An 18,484-nucleotide genomic window follows, 5' to 3' on the forward strand; every position below is an offset into this window, starting at 1 on the left:
GCTGTCAGAAGGATCTGGATTACCTATGTGACTGGAAGGTGCTAGGAATTACATCCAGACTAAGCAAAATTCCCACTGGAGAAGCACAACCCCCTTGCAGGCAGGCCAGAAGATGTTTAGATCCTGTCTCTTGCCTTTTAAATTTTCATTTCTTATAATTTATTTTTCTTCATTTATTTCTAAAAGAAGCAAAGGTCGCTCTGTTTGCTGGCAGGAGGAGCTGCCTCCTCCCCAGTGCAAGGTCCAGTCTTGGTTACTGGTCTAATTCTCTGCTGGTGGCTACACCCACACAAACACCATCAGCCCCAGAAAAATCTGCACTTCCTCAGAAGGGCAATTAGGCACTGTAATCCCAAAATACACACACAAACGGTTGCATTTGATCACAGAAACAAAATGTTTGTGCCCAGCTCCTTCCTCAGTCTGGCAAGGAAGTGGCCCAGGGCACCTGCCTGCAGGGGCAGGCCAAGCAGGAGCCACCAACACTCCAGGAGCAGCCACGTGGCTTTAAAAAATCATAATACTTGAAGGTTTGTGCTCTTGGTTGGTTTTCTGGGTTTTTCTTCCTCAAATTTGAAGCTGTCAGCTCTTCAGAAGTCTTCACACACTGGATGGGTGTTTTAGCTCCTTCCAGGTGTGCTAGGAAGCACCATCCCACACCTGTTATTCTGCTACCTGGGATTTCACAGGTGCAGCTTCTTTGTAAAATGACATCAAGATGAGGTCCATGTGCTCCAGGTGAGCAGCATCAGTAGAGATGGAGTCTCTGCACTGGCACTCCTGTAAAGCCATTGTACACACCAGAACACGTCTGGGTGGCACGTGCAGCACCAGAGATGGCAACAAACACACTCTGATTTCTCATGGTGACAGTCTGGAGAAGCTTCAGAGACATCTTCTTGCCAATACCCATCCAACTCTCACATGGGCATCACCACGCTCATCAAATTTCCCCCCTCAAGCTCACAGTAAAAGGAAAAAATTAAATTTGTGAAGGATCAGCCTGGTTAAGACATCACTATCCCTTCTGAACATAGGCTGGCAAACAGGGGGGGTCAGACATCACCTGCCTTTGCACTGAGTGATGGACAATGTGCCCAAGAGGGTGTTAATGCCTACAAGGACATCTGCAATCCCCCAAATCCCTGCATAGCAAGAAAAATACCATGGAGCTCTGCTAGGGGTGGGTTAGGTTGGATATTAGGAAAAAATTCTTCCCCCAGAGGGTGGTCAGGCACTGAACAGGCTCCCCAAGAAATGGTCTTGGCCCCAAGGCTGCCACAGCTCAAGGAGTGTTTGGACAATGCTCTCAGGGACATGGGATTGTAGGAGTGTCCTGAGCAGGCCCAGGTGATGGACTTGATAACCCCTGTGGGTCCCTTCCAAGTCAGGATATCCCATAAGCTATGATTTTTCTAGTCACAAGCAGTAACTCCAAAGCCATATCCAGCTTCAACAGCACATTTATTTTCATTATAAAGCCAAATTGTGGAAATGCTGCTGTGTTAAGGTCATGCCATGGATTTAATTCATGTCAGCTGCTGTCACTGACACTGATAACCCTTTATGTGCATCTCAGCACGGTGTCACTGCCTGGTGCTTATCTGACAGGTCAATCAAAGGCACTTCTACAGCCAGTGAACACCTGAGCTCCCTCCCTGAGGTCACCTTGCTGTTTTGGTTACATCCATTACAATCTGTGCCAGAAGAGCATTGCCACTGGAGCTCCTCAATGCCCTAAAGGAGGGATACTGGATTAACAACCCTCAGCACACCCAGGCAGGGCAGGTGGCAGAAACAGGCAGTGCTGACACAAGTGTTCAACCTCACAGTGCATCCATGGAGCAATGTCAGCTCGAGGAAGCAGCCTGTAAACCAGCAGGGAAATAAACTGAAGGGATGGGTCACTTTCAGAGAGGTAATTTTACATGACAACTCTTCCTGCTTCTCTCCTTTCCCTCCTGTTAAGGACTTTGCACAGTTCACGGCCCGGCTCCGTTTGCTCTGAACTCCAGACGTGCCTATGTAAAGGGAATATGGTGCCAAAACAAACAAATTTTCCACCCACTTGTGATCCAGCAATCCATTAGGAAGGAAAGACAAGGCACACACCACTAAAACTATAAATACCCACTAGTATGGACAAGAGTGAAGGCTTGTGGTTAACAAAAAGAAGGATTTTGTTGCAGTCCTCAAGGCATTCGACTTATATTTGAGACTCCTGTTTCAGAAGTTTCTAGCCCTCTCCTGTGTTTATAGACTGGTTTGGTTTGGAAGCTCAGTTTGTTCCACCCCCTGCCATGGGCAGTAACACTTCCCACTATCCCAAGCCCTGTCCAGCCTTGCCTTGGACACTTCCAGGGATCCAGGGGCAGCCAGAGCTGCTCTGGGCACCCTGTGCCAGAGCCTGCTCATCCTCAGAGAGAAGAATTCCTTCCCAGTATCCCATCTAACCCTGCCCTCTGGCAGTGGGAAGCCATTCCACCTTGTCCTATCCCTCCAGGCTCTTGTCCCAGTCCCTCTCCAGCTCTCCTGGAGCCCCGTCAGGCCCTGGAGGGGGCTCTGAGGTGTCCCTGGAGCCTTTTTGAGATGAGCACCCCCAGTTCTCCCAGCCTGGCTCCAAAGCAGAGGGGCTTCAGTCCTTGGAACATCTCCTTGGCCTCCTCTGAACTGCCTCCAGCAGCTCCATGTTCTTTCTTTGGTGGGACCTCTGAACTGGAGCAGCTCTGCAGGTGGAATCTCACCTGAGTGGGGCAGATTTCCCCCCTGCCCTGCTGCCCAAGCTGGGGAATCACCCAGGGCACTGGGTTTGGGGCTGCCAGGGCTGTGCTCAGTCCCTTTTCCCCCCAGGCTGTGTTTGTGCTTGGGATGGCCCTGGCCCAGGGCCAGGACACTGCACTTGGCCTTGCTGAGCTCCATGAGTTCCCCACAGTCCCACCTCTCCAGGTGCCTCTGTCTGCATGCCACCCCTTCCCACCAGCCTGGCCTGCTGACCACAACAAAGCTGGCATCAATCCCACTTAACAAAGAATTCAAAGACCCTGAATTTCTCCACTGAAATGATGAAGTCATAGGAGACCTATCCACACATATTCCCTCAGTGAGGAAAATAATGAAGTACCAGCTCAGCTGTGCAGCATAACACAAAGGAATCCACATGGGAATGGAGTTGCTTATCCCTGTTCAGAAAAAAGAACTTCAGAACTTGGGCCTTATTAGATACTGGATCATCCAGAAACTGGAACCACACTTCCTAAGACATCCTTGAATTCACTCATTCCAGCAGCAGAAGCTATAGGAAGTGTGTGCAGCTCCATGAAACTGTATTTCCCATCCTAGAATAACTTAAAAATTAGTGACACTGCAGAGAGAAGCCTGAAGGTTCCTCAAGAACCAAGGCTGTGATATAGCAACAGTTTGGTACAGAGAGATTATAAAATACCTTCTGGACTCCCTGGATTAGCAATGGAGAAACTGAAGCCAATGCCCTGCAAGAAAACACTGAACAAGGAGTGATGGTCAGAGCAAGTTCTGGAGCTGAAGGAGAAAGCTGTTTATTCTACCTCTCACACTCATCTGGACTTCAGAGTTAAGTTTATCTTTTAAAATAAAGCAGAGATGCCACACAGGTACTCACAGAGATCTCCAGCCAAGGGAAGCACATCCTGATGATAGCATTCCTTTATCCTGCACTGCATGGCCCTGGACTAATCACAGCTGGCACATTTCTGCACACTGAACCCCAGCACTCATTCCACAGGCAGTAACCTCACTGAGCAGAGACACAACACCTTTTCCCACCCTGTTAGCTTTAACACCATCATCTAAAACAAGACATGGGGGGCTGTCCCATGCAGGACTTGCCTCCAAACCATGGGAGAAGCCAGTTACTACTGAGCCTCTTTGCCCTCTGAGAGGCACAAATCTCCCATCTAAATCCTCCCCCACCACCAAATCTTCACTTAAATACAGGCTGAGCTCTAAGAATCCTTTGCTGGAACCCTGCCTCTCTCAACCACAGATCCCCTTTAGGTGCTATCTTAAACTGTATTTCCAGGAGTAATTACTCCATTACAGCACCTGTTCCCTCTCCCATGCCAACAACATGACCTTGAGAAAGCTGGAAAAACAAGCCCAATTCTTCTGCCTACAAGGCAGTTCTTCCACAAGGAAAGACAGCACCTCTTGATCACATCTCTAGACAACAGCCCAGTACTTTAGGCACTTTTTCAAGCATTGTTTTTGTGGTTTGAAACCCAAAAATGGCTCTGTGCTCAGCCCTTTTGAATCACCACATGCGGAAGAAAATTTAGGCTATTTCTAGCTGAGTCTTCTCAGTCAGATCATGAACACAGGCAGGTGGCACAAGGGCATTCCAGATTATTCCTGAGAAGCTGATGCCATGACAGTGCAGGTGTGATGGACAAGCACCAGGCAGCCAAGCCCTGGGAGCAAGGGAAGAGCACAGCAATGCTCTGTGTTGGAGTGAAGGACTTGAAATCCATCTCAGAACCTGCAACATCATCAATGCTGGACTGGCTTTCCTCACCTGACTGAACTCACCCTGCTCTGGGTGAATCTGTGCAGCCTCCTGTTCCCACAGCTCAGGGAACAGCTTGGGACATGAGAGGCAGCTCGTCCTTTCTTGAACCTGTGACCTTCAGAGCTCATCTGAGCTCAACCACCATCCTTGTCTCCACAAGAGCAGCTCCATGTCCCCAGAGATGGCATCCCAGAAAAAGCAAAGCTTGACAGAATTTCACCGTGGCCAATTTAAACATCTGCATCAGAAAGGTCTTTTTAAACCCATTTTCCATTTCCATTGATAGGCAAGACAACAAGAATTGGAAGAATTCTGTTTTATCACAGAAACTGCCCAGATTTGATTCTCATTCACCTGGAGAAGAAAGTTTAGGTGAGAAGGAAACTGAGGGCCATCTGCCTTCTACTACAGCAAATGTGAACAATTAGACCTCCCAGAACCTGAGGGCAACATTAAAATGGAAAGCAAACTCTCAACCATGCTGGTCTGGCCATCATCCCTCCCAGGCTGCATCTCAGGACAAGGAGAAGCTGCACATGGAAAAGGAAACAACCCACCTAAAGATAATCAACCCCTTGTTTGTGATGGATCATTGCTTGACCACATCTATAAAGTGCCAGTCTGATGTCCCCAAGGGACCTGGCTTCATTACCTGCACTCCCTGAAGTGATTTACAGCCCTGCAAACCTCTGCTGCTGCTTGAGGAAGAGAAGATCACAACAACCATGTGTTTGCCTGTAGAAATCACATCACCTGCCAGCTGGCCAGGAAGGAGGCTGGACAGTCCCTGTCTGCAGCTGATCTCTCCTCTTGCACAGCACAACCTGGGAGCACTCACACCAAAGGACATCTGAGCCAAGCTTTTCTGGTGTTCCCTGAAACACCACCACATACAGGTGAAGATGCCCAAGTATTCTTTGGCATCTCTTACACACCTGCATGCTGAGAAAATGAAAGGATTAATATGATTTTATAATTTTTTCCAGGGATTATTCCCTGGATTACTGTGATGGTGCATGTTAGCAGTGGGGTTTGTTTGTTCTAAGGAAAGGTCAGTGGTACTGTATGACAATTTTCCCAACTCACACACATATACAAAAAGCAGCTTACACCTGATCTGGGTGGTGATCAGGTACAAAACTTAGCAATCAAGCTTTATTTCATTCCTGGTGGTGGGTTTTTTCCCAGGAAAGCAGTCAGTGAGACCAAGCCTCCAGCACAGCACAAAACCAGCCTTCTCAACTCTGTTTACAACAGCACAACCACAGAGTCTGGGTGTGAGTCAAAGCTCCATATGTACAGCAATCCTCACACTAGTGGAATCATGGAATGGTTTGGGTGAGAAGGGGCCTTAAAGCTCATCTCATTCCAACCCCACTGGCAGGGATGCCACTCTCTATGACAGGTCCCTTCTAGATTTGATCTTAGTCTTTTTGTCATCTGGAAGTGCTGAAGCTCAGAAAGAAGGGTTGAGGAGATGAGAAAAAGCTCCAAATCCTTAGAATTAAAACAATTAAGTGTTTACACCTTCAGAGTCATGACCCAAAGGAAGTGAGCAGCAAGGAAACCTTCCCAGATAAAAATCAGTTTATCCCAGCAACATCTTCTATCCTGTCTACAAGCACTTAGCAGCAGCTGCCTTCAGGTGAACCCCCAAAATGCCCCACAGCATCCCAGGGTGTGAAACAGAGCAGCTCAGGCTCCTCCAGCCCATTCCAGGGATGGGACAGACCATGAGCAGAGCATTAGTAGCTCAGCAGCCAGGCTGAGACAGGCTAAAAGCTGCAATTAGGCAAAGACAAGGCAAGTCCAGCCCAGTGGAGCCTCCCAGCACTGGCAGCCATGGGTCAGGGTCACACCTCCCACTGCTGGGAGGGACAGGGCAGCTTCATGAGCAGAGAGCCCCAGACTGGCATGGTTACAAGGAGCAAGGAGAGTGGGAGGCAAAGTCAGGCTTTAGGTGCCTCCCTGGGGCTGAGGATGAGAGGACATGGCCTCCATCTGTGCCAGGGGAGGTTCAGGCTGGACATCAGGAGGAATTTCTTCTCAGGAGGAGTTATGGGCTGCTCAGGGTGGTGGTGGAGTCACTGTCACTGGGGGTGTTGAAGAAATAACTGATGGTAGGACTCAGTGTTCTGCTCTAGTTCAAAAGGTGGTGACTGGTCAAAAGCTGGACTTTATCTTAAAGGTCTTTTCCAACCTAAATGATTCTGTAATTCTGGGATGAGATAATTCTGACTGAAGAGCTGAACAGCCCCCAGGTTACCAAACAGGCATGCCTGGTACCCACACATAGATGTGTACCCCAGTTAACATCCAGCTACCCCAACAGGCACCTTCCTGCTCCTCCATCCACCAAACACCCTCAGGTCCCTCCTTTGCATCAGCTCTGGCACTTGTTTGACCTCTCAGTGAGTCAACTCCAGAACTGCAGGGCTGGCTGGCAGCTGAATCCCACACTGCATTGGGTTGGAAGGAACCTTAAAGCCCACCCAGTTCCATCCCCCTGCCATGGGCAGGGACACCTTCCACTAGCCCAGAGTGCTCAAGTCCCGTCCAACCTGCCCTTGAGATGCTTTCATCTCCAAAATCTTGAACATATCTGCAGAGCTGAACTTCTCTGCTCAATCCTTACCTCTCAGGTACAGAGCTATCACCAGTACCCCCATTACAGACCAGTAAATTTCCTCTTGAAGATCATCTGTCCCATGCACACATCCATGCCCAAACTGCACAAGGAGCAGCAAAATATCCTTGTGGGGAAGGGAAATGGCACAGCCCTGCCTTGATTTATGTAGTCTCTGCAGACCTGGACAATAAAACAACAGACCCAAAAATCCAGGTTGCACATAATTCACCCCTAGCAAAGAATCCCTGTGCAATTTCCCACACCAAGTGGCCCTGGATGGACAGGACAAACCCCCAGAATGGGGATGTTTCAGACACAAAAGCTGCTGGGAACTTCTTGCAGTGACCACCAGGACCACTCACCCCAATGGGTCACTCTCTTCCCCCAGCTGGAAAACTGAGGTAAGAGTTGGTTTCCCATGGAAATATGAAATAGGAAACAGTCTAGCAAAGCACATGATTGGTCACAGAAGACCTACAGACAGCAGGATTACCACTAAATAGAATTAATCCATATAGAGCTAATTGCCCAAGCAACACTAAGGGTTGTAAGACAGCTTGATCCCATCCCCCGGCTCCCAACACCACATTTATGGAAACACTAAAAACCACAGACAAGGCCTCATAGTGTACCACAAAAATCAGGATCCCTCACTGCTGGAATCAAACTGCAAGGCTTGCAGTGGGGTTTGAGCAAGGAAATGGAAATCACACTGGCACACAATTGTTCCGCCTCCCTGTTCGCCTTCACACATTTCTCACAGGTCAATTTTAAAGAATTAAGTCTTGTTCAGTGAAACATCTGGTGGCTGTTGCTAGAGGAAACCGACTATCTGCAACATTTGAGCAAAAATAATGAGTTACATAAAAGCCAGACTGCATAAGCAAGGACAAGTGTTTTGCCAGTCTGTGAATCTCAAAAGCTTACATGAAACCTCATGTTTCATTTCTGGGTTAGAAAACAATGAAGTCAACTCACACACATTACAAAACCCATGAAGATTTGAGTTTTCTTTAAGTTTATGAGGATATAATTGTGCTGTTTTGGAATTAACTTTCTAGCTAGCAACTGTCCTAAAGATTTTCTGCCAACAGCATAGACAGATGAATTACAGCTTAAAAATGGAGCATTTCAGCTTTAGGCACTTTCAGACTCAGTTCAGGACAGAACAAGTTCAACAGTTAGAGAAGAGGGTTTTGGTCTTTCACTGTTTGAGTCAGTTTTCCTGTGCCTATTTCCCCTTAATGCTCCAGATCACCTTCTCCTCAGGGTTCTTCAGTGTCTGGAGACCAACACAGACCAGCTGAGGCTGCACTGGGCTGAACAGGAGGAGTGATTTTGTGTGAGAACCTGAGAGGAGCTCTAATGTATCACCATACACATCCACAAGGCCAACCAGAAGCCTTTAAGATCTCAGAGCTTTGATGGGGGCTCGCCAGCTCCTCAAGTCCCACAACTGGAAGGGCAAAATTCCCAAAAACATCTCCAGCAGGCAGCTCTAACATACTGGAATTGCACTTCACATGATGTACCTTTCTACAAATAGATATTGCTGTTTTTTGAGGAGTGCTCAAGCACTTAAATAATCCAGAAGCCTGATGGATGACTAATACAACCAGAAAGCTCCATGTACAAAAAGAAATTTAGGCTTCCCCACATTGCCAGGGCTGCTCTCAGGATGCAGGCAGGGTACAGAGGAGGCACCTATGGCCCTCACAGCTGTATCCCTGCTTTTGGACATCAGCTTCAGGCTGCAGCTGCTGTTGCTCTTGTTCATTTGTGCCATCCAGGAAAAAAAATTTGCACCTAAGGCCAAATTCCTCAAGCTGGACGGGGCTGAGTGAGCACACTGAGGTCACTAAGGCAGTGCCAAGAGCCAGCTCCTCACTCACATGTGTCTTTAAATATTAAATTAAAATATACAGAAAGATTAAAGGAGGCAGGAACAGGAAACAAGCTTCTCCCAAGTGAAAAAGCATGCTAGGAACACAAGCATTGGGAAATTGGTATATCTGAGGCAAAAAAACTTCCCAAGATCCCAAACATCTTACAGGCAGGATACAGAAAAACAAGCCAGTGACTTCAGCTCCAAAGAAACCCTCCACAATATCACAACAGCAAAGCTTTAGACTGCAGGGGCTTCTCTTTGAGAAAAAAATAAATGTGAAAGAAGGCCCAGGCAGATGACACAGCCTCTGCTGGGCTCACAGAAGATATTAAAGCACTGTGCTGCACCAGCCTGAACTGCTCAAACTAAACACTTTTCAACAATTAATGGCACTCCTACTACTGTCACCAAAAATAGACAAATTGGTTTTAGGGAATGAAGCTGCAAAAAAATTTGAGATACAATATCAAGCAAAAATGGAAGCAGATTTTGCCTCCAGGCTGGAAGCTGCTGAGAGGATGAAACTGTGGCCCATCCACCATGCCCCCCCTGCCCCCAGCTGAAATTACCAAAAGGCAAGAGCTCATGAAACTTTCTACAGAGAAAATTCTAAATGGAAATTACAATTTTAAAAGAATTTGTTTTGTTGAATCACTTTGAAAAAAAATAGAAACAAGTTCCCAAAGGATGCTGCACAATTATGGCCCTAAACAAAACATCCCAATGACTTAATCAGGATCACTTAGTCTGCACAGAAAAAAATTGTTTATCACTACATAAATGCTTTTTCAGAAGTCCAGAAAGGGAACTCTGGTGCCAGTTTCAGCCTTTATGTACACCCCAAAAACCCCTTGTGCCAAGCAGGGACTTGCACTCCCTAAAGGTCACCACCCTCACCAAACCAGAACACTCACTGGTTTATTTTCATGAAATCAAGGGATCTACCCCCACTGGAATCAGTCCAACACTCCCACCCACAAATACTATTCCATTTGATTTCTGGAGAGGAAAATTTTCCCAACAACTTCAGTTTTGAGTTATCTGCTCATTCCATAGGTGAGCTGTTACAGATTAGATAACCTGGCCCTTATTTTATTCATCACACAAACAAACTTATAAATACACAACACAACAACTCTGCTCTGAGTTCACCACAAGAGACTCTGGACTCTCCCTGCCTTTAATCCTGCCCAATTTCCTTGTTAGTCACTGACAAGCAACACTGCAGCTACCTACTTCTCAGCTCTACACGTGTCTTTCTAAAAATAATGCCAGGGAAAGGAAATCAGGGATGTAAGTTCCCAGATAAGTTACTTCAGATGAAAAATGCTGACAAAACTGAGAGGAAAGAAAAAACCAAAATGGAAATAAGGAATAGGAATTGAACAGCTTACATTTGGGTCTCTAATCATCCTTCCACTGGCTTGGCAGGTATTTTATTGATACTCCAGATAAGATACTGGATTTTTAGTGTCTTGCCTTATATAGAGAATCAAAGAATCACAGAATGGTTTGGGTTGGATGGGACCTTAAAGCTCAGCTTGTTTCACCCCCTGCCATTAGCAGGGACACCTTCCACTAGCCCAGCTTGCTCCAAGCCCTGTCCTGGCCTTGGACACTTCCAGGGATGGAGGCAGCCACAGCTGCTCTGGGCAACCTGTGCCAGGGTCTCCCACCCTCACAGGGAACAATTTCTTTCTTGTATTTAACCTAAATTTCCCCTATTTTAGTTTGAAGTCATTCTCCCTTTTCTTGTTCTGGATGAACAGTCCCTCTCTGGCTTCCCTGTAGCCCCTTCAGATCCTGAAAGGTTCTCTGAGGTGTCCATGCAACCTTCCCTTGTCCAGGTTGAACAGCCTTAGTTCTCCCTGCTTCCACAAGGGAGGTGCCTCCTATCAAATACAGGTGAGTTTGGGTTTTTTAGGAATGACTATTTGAGCTCCAAGCTAAGACACTCCAGAACATCAAAGGCATGTGACACTCACCAGCTGATGTGTAATTCACTTCTTAGGCTTGTTATCCAAAATCACAGGGCAGGGAGTGCTGGGGCACGGGAGCAGCAGAGCAGCCAGGCACTCATATCTGTACCAAACCTGGGAAGGAAGAAAACACATTTTAGGAACTCTCCATGCAACAGTTGACACCAGTGACTTCCAATCTTATTGTATTCTGCTTAAAAACAAAAAAGGCATTGTTTGATTTCAGCTGGATATGGCAGCATTCAAGTATGGGGATAAAACAGAGCCAAACCCCACTGCTCATAGGAAAATAATTCTCTTTACCCTATGGCAGGGCAAACTCATAGCTTTCCATGCAATAAATAATGTGAACTTCAGTGTGTTCTTTAGAAATACATCTTTCTGTCTCTTCAGTAATTGGAAGGTTGGTTTTTGGTGAACTGTGTTTCCCCACCCTGGCAAACAGGTTCCCAAACCTGAACTCCCTGGATGCAGAGTGCCTGGGCTGGCTCCATCTCCTGCCCTGCTCCAGGCACTTTGGTCAGAAGGAAGCACAAGGGTTTTTTTGTTTGTTTGTGACTTTCTTCCTTAAAAAACACCCTCCAGAGCACCGGGTCCAAACAGTAATTTCTGAGGGGGAGTGCACTGTAAGACACATGTGGAAGTCAAACTGAAATTAAACTATTTCTGGGTAACTCTGCCCAGAGCAACCAGAGACAGCCTGTTCTGTTCTGCACTCAGAACCTGGGCATGTAATGCTCTTTGGAAGAAAACACATGGAGAGTTCTAACAAAAATGAAAATCTTAAAAAGGATCTTTAAGTTCTGACTGTCATCTAAAGAAGATCCTTCTGAAACACCACAGGAGATCCCCTTACACAGGCTACAAGCAACCAGCACCCCAATGAGCATTCCAAGCCAGGTTAGCAGTTTTATCCTTATTTTTCCAACTGTTACACCAATGGAACAGTAAAGGTCCATACTAATATCTTAAAAGAGAGGGTGTTTTTGCTTTCTGCAACATGAAGTGCAAGACAGACTGAAGCCACCCCTTTGACTGAAGCATGTGGGAATTTGGTGTCCACCTCTGACCTGTCTTTTCAGGAGCTTGTGGTCAGTGCAGCCCAAGTCACACCCGTGCTTTTCTGATGTTGTTGAAGCCTGGAGGATTGCTCAGTGGGGTTGTAGCAGACTTTCAAAGTCCTCACGAGCTCCCAACAGCTGTCATTAATTAATCCTCCTCTACAATTATCCAGCACCAGCTTCAGAATGAAGCCAACCACCATTGTGAGGAACACATACCACTGCTCCAGTGTACAAGCAGTGACACTCACTCCTCACAAATGAAAAGGTATTAGGAAGCTGAATGGAGCCCTCAATATAAAATTTACTGTGAACCATTTAAGGCCATCTTTTGTTCTACTTGATACTGAAGTAATTCCAATTTATTTGACCAGGTCAGAGGCTGCAGCAAGGAAGAACCAGCCAAACTTGTACCAAACCAACCAAGACCTCAAAGAAAGGGAAAACACAAGCACCTATTCACAGGAAAACAGAGATTGCAGCTTTATTTAGTCACTTGTCATCCACTCCTGGGCAAAAAAACTGGAGCATCCCATTGACATGACAGTCCACATACTTAAATGCTGAACACCCTTTCAGCTCTGCTGTCTTGCCACTTGGAACATGCCCTACTTAAACTTAGAAAGCCAAAAGCTGTGCATAAAAATTCCAGATGGGTTCATTGACCAGAAACTTCCTCAGTTTCCTTACACCAATCCCAATGTTTGGTGGTGACTCCAAACAAGGAAGCGAAACAGAAGACTCAATTTATAATACACTCCATGGTACAATGATTCACTTTAGGAATAAAGGTAAATAAATCATCTCATGCCATCCTAAGGTTCAGGTTTGAACCAGGGGTTAGGCATTATTCATGTTCTGCTCAAAGAACAGGACGACCAGCACGTTACAGAGGCTCAAAGTGTAACGTGGGAAAATCCCTGTGCCAGTCAGACTCTGCCACTTCCTACTGGCAAGGCCAAGTGACAAAACCCATCCTCACCTCATTCAAGACCTTTTTCTAATAGACCTTTTGACTGAAGCACAACAAACATGACTCCCACGTTCACACAGATGTGACTCCAGCATCTTGAGAGAACCCCAGGTTGAAAATGCAGAGCTTGGTGTCCATCCTTTCCCTGGCCACACACCCAGAAATCCTGCCCATGTTAAACACGGCCAGGAACCTCATTTAGCTGCAAGCATGGCATGGAGCAGATAGGCACCTCTGGCAGCAGCAGAAAGCAATGGTCAGCAAGTGAGAATATGTGGCCAGCCCTGTTAGAGCACAGTTTATCATGGTAACAAGCTCCAGCCTCTCCCTTTCCATCCAGCCTTGATGTCCAAAGCCTGACATTGTAGAGAATCCAGGGACCACATCCCTGGGTGAAGGGAAGAATAAGGCAGAACGAAGAATGACAAAAGAAGAAGTCTGAAACTATGACCAGCAAGTGGGACCTTTTCTAGGTCTTGACAAATAATTAACCCTTTTTGTATTTAATTAGCATCTTTGGACACTGAGCCCATTTCCTGTGGCATGTCCTAGCATGGACAGCTCCAGAGAGGCCTCAGGCCCAGAGACACACCTGGAGCTGAAGGCCTTGATGTTTTACAGCCATGCAGGAGTCGTGCAGGATCCTTCCATGAGGATGCTTTGCTTTGTAGCAGGCACTTCAGCAATAAGTTACTTATCTTCCAGAGTGCCAAAGGCAGGAGGACATGAAGCAGTCAGGGCTGTGGAGCTGGGCAGGGGTCCCACACACCTGTATTCAGGACAAGACCCCCCAGTCAAGAGAACCACAGCAAAGTGTTCTCTTCCCAGCACATGGCCAAAAGCAGCATGCTGGTCAGCCCTCAAAGGCCACTTGAGGAAGAAGTTCTTTACTTCTCCCAGGTGAGGCACTGGAACAGACAGACTGTGGATCTCCATCCCTGGAAGGATTCAAGGCCAGGTGGGACAGGGCTCTGGTCTACTGGAAGGTGTCCCTGCCCATGGTAGGGGTCAGAATGAGATGAGCTTTGAGGGCCCATTCAAGCTAAACCATTATCTGAATATCACAGAAACACCACCACACTGGCTGAGAATCCACAAAGACCCCAAAAAACTCTTTGAGCAGTCATTGTGAGAAAACGGGGCTCCACCTGAAGCTTTAAGCCTTGCTGGTTATTTTCCACATTACTTTTCAAAGCAAGGAGCAGATGAGAAGTTTGTTTCAGCTCCAGAGTAAAAACTAACATCCTTGAGGGCATGGTGTGAAAAGCTAGCATTTGCTACCTAGAGTACACAACCAGGTCTTTCATCTCCTCCAGGAACCAGGGAAATACCTGGCAGCCTGAACCAGGAGGAGTGACTTCTGTGGCAGAGTGCTTCCAAGGTGGGGGTACAGCACAGGCACTTTTTGGCTCCCCAAGGAGGACATGGCTCCTGCCACAGCAGGGATGGTGACTCTACAAATCCACTTCTCCATGGAAGCTGGTACACAGACAGTTTTTGGATCTTTCGTACATTATTATTTTATTACCAGTTAGCAGCACAAAACTCAGGGTAGCACTTTGAAAAAGCTTCTCATCTTCAGGCTCCAGGGGTTTGTACTCTTCCCAAATTAAAGCACAAGAACAATATTCAAATTCCAACCTAATGGACACTGCCCTATTCCAAAGTGTTCACACCATCGAGCACAGCAGAAAAGGTTCAATTGTTCCCACCAGTATCAGATGATGGAACACAACCTCAAGAGCCAACATCATGCTCCAGCCCTTGCACTGAGCTCAGACCATGAGAACCTGGCTTAGCAGTGCCCAGGATGTGTAATTCTCCAGAAACAAGTGACTTATCTGAAAAGCAACCCATCAGTCCTGGATCAGTGGGGGTTCACAAGAGCAGACTCTCAATCAAAGCATTCCACACTCATATGGAAAAATACAAGGGGTCTGCAGACCATGTCTGGTGTGTGGTAAAGCCTCTCCAGGACACCTCAACTCTGCCAGACAGCTTCAGCATAAACCTTTAAATAGATGAAGCTGAGTCAGGGGAGGGTTAGGTTGGATATTAGGAAAAGGTTCTTCCCCCAGGGGGTGGTCAGGTCCTGAACAGGCTCCTCAGGGAATGGTCACAGCCCCAAGGCTGCCACAGCTCAGGGAGCTTTTGGACAGCACTCTCAAAGAGTGGGTGGGAATCAGTCCAGCTGATAGGGTGGGATTGCTGGGGTGTCTGTGCAGCACCAGGAGTTGGACTGATGATCCCATTCAGACCTCATGTCACATCCTCCAAGAGACAAAGAGGTGAACCGAAGAGCAGGGCACAGCTAGCTTGACCTCCAGTTTGGAAGAGCACCCATGCACGTGTTTGGGAAAGGAAGGAAGAGGGTAAGAATACCATGCATTTTTCCCACTTCCAGTGGTTTGTATTTCTGGGCCTCCCCAAGCCAGTTTGGGCATCTGAGTGTTCTTGGTGTGATTGTTAGGGTTGTCCTGTGCAAGGTGAGGGACTTTGCTGGTCCTTGTGGGTCCCTTCCAACCCAGGCCATTCTGCAGCTCTATGGAGAACACTCAGTGCAGCCTCTTGGTGAGCGTGTCCAGTTCTCCTCCAGACTCTGTACACAAAGTTTTTGTAGCCACAGCAGTCCCTGGCTACCTGACCAACATGTGAGCTCACCTCTTGTCAGCTGCATTTAACCCTCCCTGGACCTCATGGCAGCAGGAGGGGACTGGGGACTGTCCTGCCACACGCACCCCTGATGGTTCTGTGACCTGACCCTTGAATGTCAGACAGGTCTAAACACCCACTTCTTGGCAGAAGGGAAAAAGACATGAACTTTGGCTGCACACACTCAATAAACAGCATTTTGCTGTGAATAAATCAGTGACATCATCTGCTGATTATCAGCAGATATCAAAACCAGCAGAGCAGCAGCGAAGCAGGAAGGACCTCAATGACACATTAAGGGTCTCTGCCCTCAAAACATGAAATGTAGCAGGGTCAAAAGGGGAAAAGTCATACATTGTTGAGTAGATTTTACTACCTTTTTGTCAAAATCAAACACATTCCATGCCTGAGGAAGAGCTGGACAGAAAGATGAATGCCTTCATGACTGCACTTGAAGCAAAGCTCCTGCTTGGACTCAGCAATTTGCAAATTCCTCCCTGAATACACCCCAAAGCTGATATCTACATTCATTCTGCTCAGCTGAAGAGAAAGAGTCAGCCTTTATCCCTCACTGTACTTGGGCACTGCTCAGAGCAGCCTTTATCAGCTCACATCAAGGTAAAAAAATAAAATTATACAAACCTGTGGCTTACAAAACCCATTTGACATCTCTCTCCCAATTCCCTTAACTCATGAGCAGCCTGCATACCTCCAACACAGCAAGAAAATGCTGCAAACAGGTCTAGATCTCAATTCTGTATTTACAAAAGGAAAACTGCAAATATTTTTGGAGTTACCTAATGCCATCCCAGCACATGAAGGTTTGATATTCCCAGTAAGCTGCCTGTCCCTATCACATAACAGGGGCCTACACTTCAATAACAGCAAATATTGAAGGCTTCAAAACTGATGCTAACCATCTTTGTGATCAAAGGGAACGGAACAGTGCCTCAAATAACACAAGAATAAAAAATTCAGAGAAAACATGAAGGAAGCTTCAGGTAGAGTCTACTTGCAACACAGGAATATCATGCAATGAGATTCTTTAAAATCTTTTAACTCATCAGGAACAGAGGCCTGCTTATTCTAAATCAAATTTCATGATATGTTTTCCCTGACTGTAGCTGAGGTACTCCCAGCATGGAGCTGCACTGTGTGCTTCCAGCAGCAATCATTCCATGGGATGTGGTTTGGTGACACCTCAGCCTGGGAGCACAGAGATGTGACAGCTCAGCTGAGGACTCTCATGAAGAGAACTCTAATTTATCCTTTCAATGTGAGCCTCTGCTCCCAAACCCTGACCTGCCTGGTACAGCTTCCAGAGCCTGAAACTCAAACACGGAAAGCCCACCCAAGGAGTATTTTACTTTTCACTTTGAGATGATTTAACCTTTCCCCCTGCAGCAGCTGCAGATACTGTGCAAGGAACACTGGTCTGGAAGAAGGAGAGAGTGTGGCTCAGGAAAACACAAGCACATATCTTAATATGAAACATCTGCTTTTTACTCTTTTTTTATTGCAAAGAAATGGCGTTTTTTCCCTTTTGGCTTCTCCTGCAGGAAGAGCAGAGGGTACCCCACGACAGCACCCAGTAAGGGGCTGGGTGCCCTGAGTTCACAGAGAAGGCTCAAAACAGAGCATCCACCTTGACTAAACATTGAGTTATGAAAAATACTTTAAAGTGAGAATTTGAACTCTCACAATTTTATGGAAAAAGGCTTTGAGGAAGACTCTGATCATGATCTGCCCCAAGTGCCTCTACACAGCACTCACTCACCTTACACCCCCCTCTGAAGCACACAGGATGCAGCTCACACACTCTCTATTACCATTATCACATTGCACTTTGCTCATATTTTGTATTATTATTTTCTTCTCTTCCAAGGATCCCTTTATGGGTTACATGAATCACACAGTTAATATCCTTCTATCATCTGCACAAGAAATGTCACCACTCCCAGTGCCTCTGGGAAGAGGGATAGACCCCTCCTAAGTTTAAAGTCACACTAAATGGCATTTGCTGTCAGACAGGGCCAAGTTCACACTCCAGGTCTCAATCTCAACCCAGACCATCATGCAGTAATACTTTAAAAAAATAAGAATAATAAAAAAAATTAGAAATAATCCCCTCCAGTCTCAGGAATTTTCTTGCAAGATCTCTTTGATTCACATCTGAAGAAGAGCTGCTTCAGTTCTTCACATCCTTTTGAAGAAAGGATAACAGAGCTGCTGGAGCACTCGCTGCTCCCAACCTGCACAGCAATGATGATTTGCTCCACATTCCCCCCTTACTACATGGGATTACTCAATCATTAACAGACTCTTGATTTAGTGCTCTTTCAAACAGCCAGCTCAGCTCACAGCCCTCTTCAGACCCAAGCACAAGCCAGGAACCAAAATGCAGATATTTAAGATCCTGTTTCCTGACTGGAGAGATCCAGAGAGCTCATCACACACTCAGGTGACACCATGGCTCTCTAAAGAGAGGGAGCAACACTAAATTAAGCTGAGTAGTCTCCATTCCTCAGGGCCTCTGCTGCTGCTCCTCAAGTTTTTAGGAGACCTCAGGTTTTTTGCTGCTTCTGGTTCTCCTCCTCCATGTGTGAGCCCCACAACAATCCAGAGTGACCCAAAAGCTGGGGAGATGCCTGCAGCCTAGAACTGACCCCAAGATGAAACAGCACCTCTGAAGGAAAACCCACAGGTGCTCTCTGGACCATGGAGTAACCAAGGAGCTGCAGGAACCCCCAGTGGTTTCT

The 18,484-nt window shown here is 46.7% G+C and overlaps 1 protein-coding gene across 2 annotated transcripts in view; it reads right to left on the reverse strand.

Moving 5' to 3' along the window:
• Positions 1–18,484, reverse strand: part of CSNK1G1 (casein kinase 1 gamma 1) — a 101,403-nt gene that overhangs the window by 70,367 nt on the left and 12,552 nt on the right. For both annotated transcript variants that reach the window (XM_077185354.1, XM_054642290.2), the window contains exon 2: positions 11,046–11,153. The gene's annotated coding sequence lies outside the window, so the exon portion shown is untranslated. The remainder of the gene's footprint in view (positions 1–11,045; positions 11,154–18,484) is intronic.

This window comes from Agelaius phoeniceus, chromosome 13 (assembly GCF_051311805.1).
Source record: "Agelaius phoeniceus isolate bAgePho1 chromosome 13, bAgePho1.hap1, whole genome shotgun sequence".
Classification (NCBI taxonomy): domain Eukaryota; kingdom Metazoa; phylum Chordata; class Aves; order Passeriformes; family Icteridae; genus Agelaius; species Agelaius phoeniceus.